Genomic DNA, 14,835 nt, shown 5'->3' on the forward strand with positions numbered 1-14,835 from the left:
ATTGGGTGTATTTAAGGCAGAGATTGATAGGTATCTGAGTAGCCAGGGCATCAAAGGTTATGGTGAGAAGGCAGGGGAGTGGGGCTAAATGGGAGAATGGATCAGCTCATGATAAAATGGTGGAGCAGACTCGATGGGCCAAATGGCCTACTTCTGCTCCTTTGTCTTATGGTCTTATGGTCTTATGTACCAAGACAACTGGCTGCTCACCCTCCCCCTTCAGAATATTCTGGACCCGATCCGAGACATCCCGTACCCTGGCACCTGGGAGGCAACACACCATGTGGGTATCTCTATCAGGTTCACAGAATCTGCTGTCCATTCCCCTGACTATGGAATCCCCTATGACTACCGCATTTCTCTTCTCCCTCCTTCTCTCCTGTACAACAGTGCCAGGCTCAGTGCCAGAGACCTGGTCACCGTGGACATCCCCTGTCAGGTCATCCCCCTCAGCAGCATCTAGAACAAGATATTTGTTGCTGAGGGGGACAGCCACAGGTGTGCTCTCCACTATCGGGGCATTTCCCTTCCCTCTCCTGACAGTCACCCAGTTTTCTGACCCCTGTAGCCTAGGGATGACTACCTCCCTGTAGCTCCTGTCTATCACCTCTTCACTTTCCCTGATAAGCAGTAGGTCATCAAGCTGCAGCTCCAGATCCCTAATACGGTCTCTGAAGAGCTGTAACTCGGTGCACATGGCGCAGATGTGGCCATCAGGGAGGCTGGAGGTCTCCCAGGATTCCCACATCTGACAGCCTGAACAAAGCACTAACCCTGCAGGCATGCTATCTAATTCTACAGCAACGAAACAGGAAAAATAAGTCTGTTCATCCACTTACCTCGCCAAACAGACAAACTTTTTAAACTGTCAGCCCATATCGTTAGCTGTGTGAGCCCTGCTGCTCCAGTCTGATTCGCGAAGGGGGGAGGGGAGAAAAAAAAGAGTTGGTGCTTCGCTCTCGCCTCTTCCCGTTTACCGCCGAAGCCCGTTGAAGCCAAAGCCCTACACTCTGCTACCACTCACTCTGCTGCCTGCTCCGACAGCTGCCCACTGTATAGGGGGGGTCTCCTTTTTAAACTCTCTGCGCTGTCCTGTTACATCATGCGCCTGTGCAGTCTCGTCCTTCTTGCACTCGAAGAAGTTTTTTTAAAAAAACTGCCTTCCTTCAGAATTCAGCTCCCACACCGCTCTGTAGTCCCAATCCAAAAGAAAGCTGTTGGAAGCAACTCTCCTTTTTAAACTCTCCACGCTGTCCTGTTACATCACGTGCCTGCGCAGTCTCGTCCTTCTTGCACTTGAAGAAGTTTTTAAAAAACTGCTTTCCTTCAAAATTCAGCTCCCACACCGCTCTGTAGTCACGATCCAAAAAAAAAATGTTTTTTAGATAATTTGGAAATACCAACTCTTGAACCAGAGGAGGTGGAGAATTTAGATCAGGCTCTTGGACAGGAAGAGATTAATAATGCCATTATGGCTATGCAGAGTGGTAAGTCCCCAGGTCCTGATGGTGATCCGATAGAATTTTATAAGAAATTTAAGGATAAGCTCCTACTGGTCCTTCCAGAAGTGTTTCAGGAATCTTTGGAGAACGGTTCCTTACCCCCCACTCTTTCACAGGCATCTATTTCACTTCTTCTTAAAAAGGACAAGGACCCAACTCAATGAGGATCATATCGCCCCATCTCACTTTTGAATGTGGATGTGAAAATTTTGGCTAAAGTGCTTGCATGCCGTTTAGAACGTCCACTTCCCAATATAATTTCAGATGATCAAACAGGTTTTATTAAAAATCGCCATTCTTTTTTTAATATCCGTCGACTGGCTGATGTGGTTTATTCACCCAGTGATTCTCCGAGTCCGGAGGTTGTTATCTCCTTGGACGCGGAGAAGGCGTTTGATGGAGTGGAGTGGGTATACTTGTTTAGTGTTTTGGAGAAATTTGGATTTGGCAGAATATTTGTGGCCTGGGTTAAGCTATTATATCACTCACCTTTAGCGTGCATACAGACAAATTGTTTTCGATCCGACTATTTCCCATTAACACATGGCACTCGCCAAGGCTGCCCATTGTCCCCTCTTCTTTTTGCAATTGCAATTGAGCCTCTTTCTATTGCACTTAAGTCAACTACATTATTTCAAGGTGTTAGGAGAGGGGACATGGAACACCATGTTTCCCTATATGCTGATGACCTCCTACTTTATGTTAACGACCCTGTAGGTAGTAGTCCTGCTATTGTGTCATTATTAGGTCAATTTGGAGCCTTCTCTAGCTATAAACTGAACTTTCAAAAAAGCAAATGCTTTCCCATTAATAACTTGGCCCTACAGATCTGACAGGAATCTTTGCCTTTTCCTTTATGTCAAGATGGTTTTGTATACCTAGGAATACACATTACTCACTCTTTTACATCTCTTTTTGAAGCTAATTACAGGCCTCAGGTTAGCCAAATGAAGGCTGATTTTGAGAGATGGCGCAGTTTACCCCTTACTATAGCTGGGAGAATTCAATCAGTGAAAATGACTATACTTCCCAGATTTCTTTGTTTGTTCCAGTGCTTGCCGGTTTTCTTATCTATGTTATTCTCAAATCAGTCAACCAAGCTATAACATCCTTTATTTGGGGAAATAAGGTCCCAAGGTTAATAAGCGCACTCTCCGAAGAGGTTGTGACGAAGGTGGAATGGGCCTTCCTAGCTTTATTCATTATTACTGGGCATCGAACATTCAAAAGGTATTATCTTGGCTCCACCAGCCAGATATAAGCTGGTGCCTGCTTGAGACACAGTCTTGCCACTCCTCATCTCTCCCAGCTTTAGTGTATTCTTCCTTACTATTGAAATCCTCTCAATTCACATCTAACCCAGTCGTGCTCCCCACCTGCAAAATTTTTGATCAATTTCGCTGCCACTATAAGTTCACATCAGCTTCAATTTTGGGTCCCATTCATAGAAACCATCTATTTCTTCCCTCCACATTCGATTCAATTTTTAGATAATGGGGTTTGAATGGTCTTATGCGTATTAAGGATTTGTACACTGATAACGTATTTGATAGTTTTGATAACCCGTGCAGCAAATATGGCCTTCCATATTTTTTAAATACCCGCAGATGTGCCACTTTGTCAAGGAAAAATTTCCCTCTTTTCCTGATCTACCACCTGCTATGTTGTGAGAAAAACTCACTCTTAGCTTTAATAATAAAGGGCTGGCCAAACACAAGACAATATATGAAGGACACATTATGGATCATATAAAAAAAAGAAATTGAAGCAATAGTGATAAGCGTGGACGCTGAAAAGGCATTTGATTTTGTTAACTGGAATTTTCTTTACAGAGCTTTACATAGATTTGGTCTACATGACACAATTATTAAAACTATACAGGTACTATACGACAATCCTACTGCCAGGATTAAAATCAATGGATATTTACCTAATAGTTTTACCCTAGAAAGGGGCACAAGACAAGGTTGTGCATGGTCACCGCTACTCTTCGCATTATATCTGGAACTATTAGCTCAATACATCAGACAAAATGACGATATCAGGGGAATTACTATTAAAGGGACAGAGCATAAATTGGCCTGTTACGCGGATGACATTTTGATCTATCTAGGACAACCAACATACTCTTTACCTAAATTGATGCAATCCTTCAAAATCAACATAGATAAAACCCAAATACTTTCATATAACTATAGCCCACCAAGAGAAATTAAAAGTAGATATCCTGGGCATGGCAAAGAGTCCGTCAAATATTTGGGCATCATTATACCAAAAGATTTGGCAAAATTATCAGAATGCAATTATCAGCCTATATATATAAAAATTAAGGAAGATATAACAAGATGGAACCTAATTCCTTTTCTTGGTCTCAGTTCAAGGATTGAATCTATTAAAATGAATATACTGCCCAGACTACTATATCTCTTTCAGACCCTACCAATAGAGATTAACCAAAATCAATTCAATGAATGGAACAAGATGCTATCAAGATATATATAGCAAGGTAAAAGGCCTAGAGTTTGTCTCAAAACTTTGCAATTAGCCAAGGAAAAGGGGGAGGGGGATGGGGCCTACCTTCTCTTAGAGATCATTATTTTGCAGCACAGTTGAGAACCGTGATATGCTGGTGCAACCCATCATATGGTGCTCAATGGAAAAACATTGAGGAGAGGATACTTTCCATCCCCATACAGGCAATTTTGGCTGATAACAACCTACAAAGTTACATAAATAATATTGACAACCCGCGGTTGAAATGGACTCTTAAAATATGGAAAACTATTATAAAAGAATATAAACTAGAGAGAGACATTGCAATTCTTGAATGGTGTGCAAATGACTCCGATTTTATGCCGAACAATCTGGATGCTAGATTTAAGGACTGGACAGCTAAGGAAATAACAGCTATTTGCAATATAATGAAAGAAGGAACACTGTTCAGTTTTGAAATGCTCAAAGGGAAACACTTACTAGAAAAACAAGACTTTAATCAATATTTACAGATGTGACAGTATGTTAATAGGACAGTTAAAAATGTAACCAAGGCAAGTACATGTCTGATAGAGCTATTTAGAAAAGCATATAATTCAGACAGCGGTAGTAGAATAATTTCAAGCGTGCATAAGGGTTTGTCAAATCTTAAAACACATTCGACTTCATACATTAAAACAAAATGGGAGAAGGATGGAGGGATAATAATATCTGAGGAAGACTGGACAATAATATGGAGGTATTAATGGAAGTGTACCAGTTCACAGAAATGGAGGGAGTTCAGGTGGAAAAACTTGGAAAGATATTTTATTACACCCTCTCAGAAATCCCATTATGATAGTAATCCCCCTGCTTGTTGGAGAAATTGTGGAAATCAAAATGCAAACCATTGTCATGTTTTCTGTGAGTGCCCCGTTATCAAAGACTATTGGAGTGGGATACACAATGCCCTACAAGACATCTTTAAACGAGAAATACCCTTAGAGAGTAAGACCATATATTTTGGGTATATACCTCAAGAATGGTTGAAGAGAGATAAATATTTAATGAATGTACTGCTGGTGGCTGGTAAAAAGACCCTTACCAGGAAATGGTTATCACAGGAGAGCCCAACTTTAAATGTATGGATGGAATGGACATTTACAAAATGAAGAAGATAACAGCATCTATTAATCATAAGTTGGAACAATTTTATTCATACTGGAAAAAATGGTTTAACTACACAACACCTCATAGCCCTGATTTTATTCTCACAAGTCAATGAATATGTTTTAAAAAAAAGATCATTCCCTACTCTGTACATAGTTTTTTTCTTTCGATTGTTCTTTCTTTCCTGTCCTTTCTATAAGTGTATACCTCAGATAATTATTATGTGGAGATTTGTGACAAATATGATTATATGATATACATGTACAATATCTTAAATACATCTTATGGAAATGTTTGTTTGATGATGAAATTCAATAAAAAATAAATTACAAAAAAAATAATAAAGGGCTGATCTCTGTACTATACGCTCAGCTGATGTCTTTGGGAGTTCAAGATCTAAACAAAACTAAGACTAGGTGGGAGGATGACCTTGGTATGGATCTGGCTGAGGAATATTGGGCAAAAGCATTGTATAGGGTTCATTCCTCCTCATCATGTGCTAGACTGGAGCTCATACAATTTAAAGTTTTACACAGGGTACATTTAAGTAAAGCGAGGCTTGCTGACATATATCCCGGGACAGACGCTGGCTGTGACAGGTTTTCCTTCTCTCCGGCTGGTTTAGTGCATGCATTTTGGTCTTGCCCGCGGATTGATGGTTATTGGGCACTGGTTTTTAAAATTATCAGTGAGGTTTTGGGGGTGACACTGATACCTTGCCCGCTTATAGCTTTATTTGGTGTGGCAGATGATGCTTTGGGTTTAAATGCAAACCAGTGGGATATTATTGCATTTACATCGCTATTGGTCCGTAGGAGAATCTTCCTGGTCTGGAAATCTGCCACTCCCCCATCTGCTGCTGCTTGGTTAGAGGACATAATGTTTTTTCTGAAATTAGAAAAAATTAAGTTCACTTTGAGGGGGTCTGTGAAAAATTTCTGTTTGAAATGGGGACCTTTCTTGTCATATTTTGGGAGTCTTAAGGAATTACCTACTAGTTGAGGGCACTTGATTGTACTTGGAAAGTTGCCTCCCTTTTAACATGATTTACCTCACAGGGTGGTTGATGAGTTGTAATATGAGTGTATTTTGGATCATCTGTCATGTTGTGGTTGTGTGTGGGCCTTCCTCTTGAAGTAGTGTGGGGGTTTGGCTATGAAATGTCCATACTGTATTTGTGAATTGTTGTATTGTAAATACATTAGCTGCCATGGTATGTTTGGGGAGGGTGGGTGAGGGGAGGTTTGTTTAGGGGTAAGATATAAAAGCAAAATGGAGGAAAATGAAATCCATTATGTATTCTGTATTGTGTCATTCTTTCAATAAAAATGTATAAGAAAAAAAAATTTTGACACACGGGAAAGTCTCCAAAAATAACATCAAAAAACAAGATGGCTGCCAGCAGAAAAACGTCAAAAATCTGACTGATAACCATCAAATTGCAAGCTTTTTAAACCTGATGTTTTAATGAATGTTCTTTTCACCAATGTTTTTCAAATAACAGTAGTTCCTGGAATGAAAGTTGCATTTGTACTGACGTCATATCATCATCAATGACGTAATCAAGGGAGAACTCTGGCATTAAGTACCGACATCATGATACATAATATGCAACCTTATGGTTTCTCAGATGCAGTTTTGTTCATCATCCTCTTCTATCACTAGGTCATTTGTTATATTGTCACAGTTGCCATCTTGGCAATGCCCACATTCACTGGTGCATTCCAGCCCATGCTTTCTGCAGGTACATCTTAGCGTATTCTACCCTCCCGAACAGTTGCATGAATCATCTGAATAAGTACCTCTGGAGCAGGCCTTTTGTCTGTCATCACTGGACTGAGCTTTTCCTCTTCTACCCTCCATCCCCACTCAGACGGCTCCATTTCATCACTACAGCCCATCCACTCCATAACCTGGTAGTAAGTCCTCAGGGAGTGAAATTTACAGGGTGAGGTGGTTGGTGGCAGTCTTTCAGCCGTGACGAAAGTCTTAGCTCTCGCAACTTTCACAACTTTCTTGCAGAGCATATTGTATCTGATAGATGCCAGGGAGTCATTCTGATTTCCATTGAACAGCGCCACCATGGCCCCACAGCCACTGGTTTCCACAACATCCTGACTTTGCTTTGGTGAACAGAACGCTTTCAAACAGTCTCTGATTTCCTTTACTTTCTTGATGATTCTTTGGAATCCCGACTTTTTTCCGATCCCAAATACTCTGGACGTTGAATCACATCCAGTAAAGGCATGGAGAAACAATAGATCATTACAAGCTGCTTCTCCGAGTATCTGTTTGAAGACATTGATATTATAGGCACCTGATTTCGCCTTGTCGGAGGGAAATAGAGTTCAGTGCAGTTTGTTACCACTACATGGTACAGCAAGAGTATGAGGAGATCTGTGTCTCCTCCAACGAGGGTGGTAGATTTGAAAGCAGACATTGTGACGGCTGCTTTTGTGATCTCAGCGTCGGCATCTCCTTCAGCTCGAATCACTTCGCAGCCTCTCTGTCGCAAACGTTCCATGATGAGCTGGATAATTACCTGCTTGTTTGCCTCATTCGACACGAAGTACTCCTTTTTTCCAACAAATTTTGTCGCCCCTGTTCACCCTGTTCACATTCAAATTTCTACTTCGATGCTGATGAGTACAGTCCTTTATACTTGGCCCAACCCCATAACCAACAAACACTACAGTGGCTCTGGCAAACACAAGGAATTCTGCAGATGCTGGAAATTCAAACAACACACATCAAAGTTGCTGGTGAACACAGCAGGCCAGGCAGCATCTCTAGGAAGAGGTACAATCGACGTTTCGGGCCGAAACCCTTCGTCAGGACTAACTGAAGGAAGAGCTAGTAAGAGATTTGAAAGTGGGAGGGGGAGGGGGAGATCCAAAATGATAGGAGAAGACAGGAGGGGGAGGGATGGAGCCAAGAGCTGGACAGGTGATTGGCAAAAGGGATATGAGAGGATCATGGGACAGGAGGCCCAGGGAGAAGGAAAAGGGGGAGGGGGGGGAACCCAGAGGATGGGCAAGGGGTATAGTGAGAGGGACAGAGGGAGAAAAGGGAGAGAGAGAGACAGAATGTGTGTATATAAATAAATAACGGATGGAGTACGAGGGGGAGGTGGGGCATTAACCTGAGTGTGGCTTCATCTTTACAGTAGAGGAGGCCGTGGATAGACATGTCAGAATGGGAATGGGATGTGGGATGGGATGTGTGGCCACTGGGAGATCCTGCTTTCTCTGGCGGACAGAGCGTACGTGTTCAGCAAAACGATCTCCCAGTCTGCGTCGGGTCTCGCCAATATATAGAAGGCCGCGTCGGGAGCACCGGACGCAGTATATCACCCCAGCCGACTCACAGGTGAAGTGTCGCCTCACCTGGAAGGACTGTCTGGGGCCCTGAATGGTGGTAAGGGAGGAAGTGTAAGGGCATGTGTAGCACTTTTCCGCTTACAAGGATAAGTGCCAGGAGGGAGATCAGTGGGGAGGGATGGGGGGGGACGAATGGACAAAGGAGTCGTGTAGGGAGCGATCCCTGCAGAAGGCGGGGGGGGGGAGGGAAAGATGTGCTTAGTGGTGGGATCCCGTTGGAGGTGGCAGAAGTTACGGAGAATAATATGTTGGACCCGGAGGCTGGTGGGGTGATAGGTGAGGACCAGGAGAATCCTATTCCTAGTGGGGTGGCGGGAGGATGGAGTGAGAGCAGATGTGCGTGAATTGAGGGAGATGCGTTTGGGAGCAGAGTTGATGGTGGAGGAAGGGAAGTCCCTTTCTTTAAAAAAGGAGGACATCTCCCTCGTCCTAGAATGAAAAGCCTCATCCTGAGAGCAGATGCAGCGGAGATGGAGGAATTGCGAGAAGGGGATGGCATTTTTGCAAGAGACAGGGTGAGAAGAGGAATAGTCCAGATAGCTGTGAGAGTCAGTAGGCTTATAGTAGACATCAGTAGATAAGCTGTCTCCAGAGATAGAGACAGAAACATATAGAAAGGGGAGGGAGGTGTCTGAAATGGACCAGGTAAACTTGAGGGCAGGGTGAAAGTTAGAGGCAAAGTTAATGAAGTCAACGAGCTCTGCATGCATGCAGGAAGCAGCGCGAATGCAGTCGTCGATGTAGCGAAGGAAAAGTGGGGGACAGATACCAGAATAGGTTTGGAACATAGATTGTTCCACAAAGCCAACAAAAAGGCAGGCATACCTGGGACCCATATGGGCGCCCATAGCTACACCTTTAGTTTGGAGGAAGTGGGAGGAGCCAAAGGAGTAATTATTAAGAGTAAGGACTAATTCCGCTAGACGGAGCAGAGTGGTGGTAGAGGGGAACTGATTAGGTCTGGAATCGAAAAAGAAGCGGAGAGCTTTGAGACCTTCCTGATGGGGGATGGAAGTACATAGGGACTGGACATCCATGGTGAAAATAAAGCGGTGGGACCCAGGGAACTTAAAATCATCGAGGAGTTTAAGAGCGTGAGAAGTTTCACGAACATAGGTAGGAAGCGATTGAACAAGGGGGAATAAAACCGTGTTGAGGTATGCAGAAACGAGTTCAGTGGGGCAGGAGCAAGCTGAGACTATAGGTCTGCCAGGACAGGCAGGTTTGTGGATCTTGGGTAGGAGGTAGAAACGGGAAGTGCAAGGTGTGGGAACTATAAAGTTGGTAGCAGTGGATGGGAGATTCCCTGAGCGGATAAAGTCGGTGTTGGTGTGGGAGACAATGGCCTGGTGCTCCTTAGTTGGGTCACGATCGAGGGATAAATAAGAGGAGGTATCCGCGAGTTGTCGCTGTGCCTCGGCAAGGTAGAGGTCAGTACGCCAGATTACAACAGCACCCCCCTTATCGGCGGGTTTAATAATAAGGTTAGGATTAGTGCGGAGGGAGTGGAGAGCAGAGCGTTCTGAAGGAGTGAGGTTGGAATGGGGACAAGGTGTGGTGAAGTCGAGATGGTTGATGTCCCGTCGGCAGTTAGCGATAAAGAGATCCAGAGCAGGCAGAAGACCAGAGCGGGGTGTCCATGAAGAGGAGGAGGGTTGAAGATGGGAGAAGGGGTCATCGGTGCGGGTGGAAGAGTCCTTGTCGAAGAAGTAGGCTCAGAAACAGAGATGGCGGAAGAAGAGTTCCGCGTCATGGTGAACACGGAACTCGCTCAGGTGTGGGCAAAGGGGGACAAAGGTGAGGCCCTTACTGAGGACAGAGCGTTCTGCCTCCAACAGTTGAAGGTCAGAGGGGATGGTAAAGACCCAGCACGGATGAGAACCAGGATCAGAGGGGTGAGCGGGGAGGCTGAGGGTGTCAGTGGAGAGGGTAGGGTTCCTCCTCCTTTTCCTTCTCCCTGGGCCTCCTGTCCCATGATCCTCTCATATCCCTTTTGCCAATCACCTGTCTAGCTCTTGGCTCCATCCCTCCCCCTCCTGTCTTCTCCTATCATTTTGGATCTCCCCCTCCCCCTCCCACTTTCAAATCTCTTACCAGCTCTTCCTTCAGTTAGTCCTGACGAAGTGTCTCGGCCCGAAACATTGACTGTACCTCTTCCTAGAGATGTTGCCTGGCCTGCTGTGTTCACCAGCAACTTTGATGTGAGTGGCTCTGGCATAGTGTTTGACAGTGAATGAGGCGTAGTCATCTGCAATTGAACTGTAGGTGCACCCCTCTGTCCATTTTAAACGGTGCAGAAGTGATCCCCCATCTGGAACATAGTGATCTGTCACTGGACCATCTGTGTGACAGCATTGTCCGATTTGGAGGTGACACAGTCCTTTATTGCCTCTGTCAGTTGTGGCTTATCTTGGCTGGCACAAGATGTTCTTTGCTTCAGACAAAGACATTGGATGTGGACAGAGTTCATTGTTCATCACTTCGTCTAGCCGGAGATCACCTGTCTGTGACACAACTAGGAACCTCTGGAATAACAACGCTGGATCTATGGTACGGTCTTCAGCAAATTTGACTGCCCTGCTGGATGCTAGTGTCTTGACCTTTGAACTCCTTTTGTGCAAATACGAGGAAACAGAGTGTCCGTCCATCTTCCTAACAATGTCATTTCCTATTGCGAACAGGTCATGTACATTGACATCCTCATTTGCATAAACCCTTGTGATCATGTTGCACAATGACTTATCATCCGAAAATGGCATGAAACAGTCCAGTTTTGCTGTGACTTTTTTAAGGTAAGTCTCATCTCTACTCACTCTGGACGTGGACAGCTCCTTATGTTGTTCACCTGTTGTGTAACTATTCGCGGTCAGTTATTGCATGGCAAGGTTGTAAGAGGATGACACAGTGGAAGACATAGTCCAAACTCCAAACTGCTCTCTGGTGCTCTGACATCCCACTTCCTCGTGTTAGGCCCCCTTGGTTTGTTGGTGAGTGCATCACTGTCTGTTCTATAACAAGATCAGAGCCAAGGCCAGCCCAGTGTTGGCTGCTGCGTCTGATTACATGGAACCCAGACTGGAACTTCTGATGAACCTCAGGGTTGTCATCCTACAATGCATGCAACTTCTGGAGAGAGAGAGACGAACCCATTCACATTTTATACCACAATTATGACACTACCATTGTTAGAAACAGTGAAATATAGCAAAATAAGACAGGTATGGGTCCGATTCTTTTCACTGGCGGCCATTTTTTAAATGTCAGCTCTTTTTACTTTCCCGTGCTCCGTTTCTGTCTAACTTTTGGTATGTTGTTCAGTATGTCTGAAAGTACAAGAAATGACCATAAAACTTTTTTTTGCATTTTTTGTGGTAGGGGTATTTTGGCGCTATATTGACAGCATTATATGCACTCTCACTTCTCTTCTATGCTTTATATATCTGAAAAACCTTCTGGTATCCTCTTTTATATATCTGGCTAGCTTACCTTCATATTTCATCTTTTCTCTCCTTATGGCCTTTTAGTTGCCTTATGTTTGTTTTTAAAAGTCTCCCAATCCTCTAACTTCTCATTAATTTTTTTGATATCTTATACATACTCACTTTTGCTTTTATGCTGTCTTTGACTTTCCTTGTCAGCCAAGGTTGTGTCATCCTCCCCTTGAGAATACTTTCTCATCTTTGTGTTGTATCTATCCTGAATTGCCCCCAGAAACTCCAGCCATTGCTATTCTGCCATTATCGCCACTAGTATCCCCTTCAACACCCAAACCAGAATTGCCTTTCCCCTAGTGGGATCAACTACAGGCAGCTCTAAAAAGCCATCTTGTAGGCATTCTACAAATTGATGCAGCATCAACCCGATTTTCCCAATCTTCTTGCATATTGAAATCCCCTATTACTATTGTAACATTGTTCTTATTACATGCCTTTTCCATGTTTTGTTGTAGTTTATATCCTACATCCAGGCTACTGTTCAGAGGCCTGTATATACTCCCATTATACCCTTGCAGTTCCTTAACTTTGCCCACATGGATTCTACATCTTCTGATCCTATGTCACACTGACTTCTTTTTATTGGCCCTTGCCAAGTACCTAATAGGTTATTGTGATTGCAGCTGCCGAAAAGTCCCAAAAGTCCCCAAGCTCTTTTTAAACCTTGTTGGTGACTCACCAACAAGTGACTCCTCGCGATGATTGCAGCTCAATGAAAAAATAATCTGGGATACCTACCAGGAAAGATTTGCTATCATTATATTCTTTAGCACAACCTATAAGTCTTGATATATAGATCAGAAGTTAATTAAGAGGAGAGGGGAGAAGATGGAGGCGCGATGCAGCGTGCGTGGCCGTTCCAAATGAATATCGATTATGTGTAACTAGGGGGCCGTGCACAATCCGGATTTGATGGAGACAGCCGTGAGAAGTGCAGAGGAACATCTGGAGTAACTTCTGAAATGCCTGCTTCACTGCCGCTGCTACTGTGCGATCGAGAATCTCCTGAGATGAAGACTCCAAATCCTTGGCTTTGCATATCGCCTGTTGCTGGGGCTGGGGTCGAAGCGCTCGGCAGAGGTGGTGCTCGGTGCTCGGTGTCGAAGAGGTGGTCAGAGGCTCGGCGTTTTCGGACGGACTTGGAGTTGGACTGTGGTCGGATGTTTCCAGGATGCTGCATCGGCAAGTTGGCGGCGCTGGAGGTTTACCGTCTGCGTGAGATGATGGGACCTTCGAGAGACTTAGAGACTTTTACTGTGCCATGGTCTGTTCTTATCAAATTGTGGTATTGCTTTGCACTGTTGTAACTATATGTTGTAATTATGTAGTTCTTGTTAGCTTTTAAGTCGATTTGTCATGTGTTTTTGTGATATCATTCTGGAAAAACATTTTATCATTTCTTAATATATGCATTACTAAATGACAATAAAAGGGGACTGCGTGTCCTCAATCATAATCATAATCATAATTAATTCTGCAGCACTCCTCGCTGCTGCCAATTTAATAATTGGGAAATTAACAGAATAGATGACAAATCAAACTAAACCTAATTTGTGTAAAAGTCATGATTGTGTGATACAACTGGCATTGCACTAGATCACTGAACCTATCAGAGAACTCAGGCAGAAGACTACAGAGCAGTTTTCCTCAACTATCTTGTTGGCTAAAGGGAAGTCCATGATCACATTTGTATTTTAATGAGTAGGACATGAACCAAAATATAATGTATACAAAGCAACATCCACAAAATGCTAGAGCAACTCAGCGGGTCGGGCAGCATCTATGCAAATAAATAAACAGTCGATGTTTCAGGCTGAGACCCTTCTTCTGAACTGGACACTTGTAGACTTGCAGAAATTTGATTAGAATATTTGACATAGAATAGGCTATAGATGGCATTTAATAAGATAATATATTATTTGCAATGTATATATTATTTATAATCCCTAATCCAACTGTGCATTACAGAAGATATTAAAGATAGTTTCAAATCATAGAAAACGTTTCTAAAGTTACCAGAAGAAAAGGGTTAGTTTGGTGATTAATAGCATTTTAGAATTCAATGAAGGATGACTGAGCAATTGATAAAATAATTGGAAATCAGAGCTAAAAAGCAACATAAAAACATACCGAAAAATCTTCTTTATATTTGTAAAAGGGGAAAAATTAGTGAGGGCATTTGCAAACCCTTACAGCAACATGAGAATTTAAAATAGGGAATATGGAAATGGCAGCAGGATTAAAAAAAACCTAACTTGTCTTCATGAAAGAAAAATGAAAAACAGTCTTACAGAAATACTAGAGTAACAAGGGTCCAGTGCAAGTGAGGAAATGTAAGGAATGAGGATATGTAAGAAAATGACCTGAAAACTGACAACTCCTCAGGACCTGATCTACATTCCAGAATTCTGAGAATAATAAATATCAACAGGTTCCAAATATCACCTTCCAAACTTTTATGCATTCTGAATGGTTTCTGCAGAGTTGAAGGGAGCAAGTATGTCCCTGCTATTTAAGACAGAAGGAGTAAGAAAACAGAGGACTATCAACCAGTTAGCCTCATAGCAATGGTTGGAAAAATGATAGGATGGCTAATAAAGGATGTGATGTGAAAATTTCTAGAAAGTAAAAATGTGATTGAGCAATGTCAACATTTAAGAAAGGGAATTCATGTTTAAGAAATATTTTGGAGTTCATTGAAAATATATTTCATGTGGTATAAACCAGGGTATATCTTAGATTGTATATATCTTAGATTGGTAAGAACGGGAAGGCAGATTATTATCTAAATGGAGTCAAGTTAGGAAAAGGGGAAGC

This window comes from Mobula birostris, chromosome 6, assembly GCF_030028105.1.
Source record: "Mobula birostris isolate sMobBir1 chromosome 6, sMobBir1.hap1, whole genome shotgun sequence".
Lineage (NCBI taxonomy): Eukaryota > Metazoa > Chordata > Chondrichthyes > Myliobatiformes > Myliobatidae > Mobula > Mobula birostris.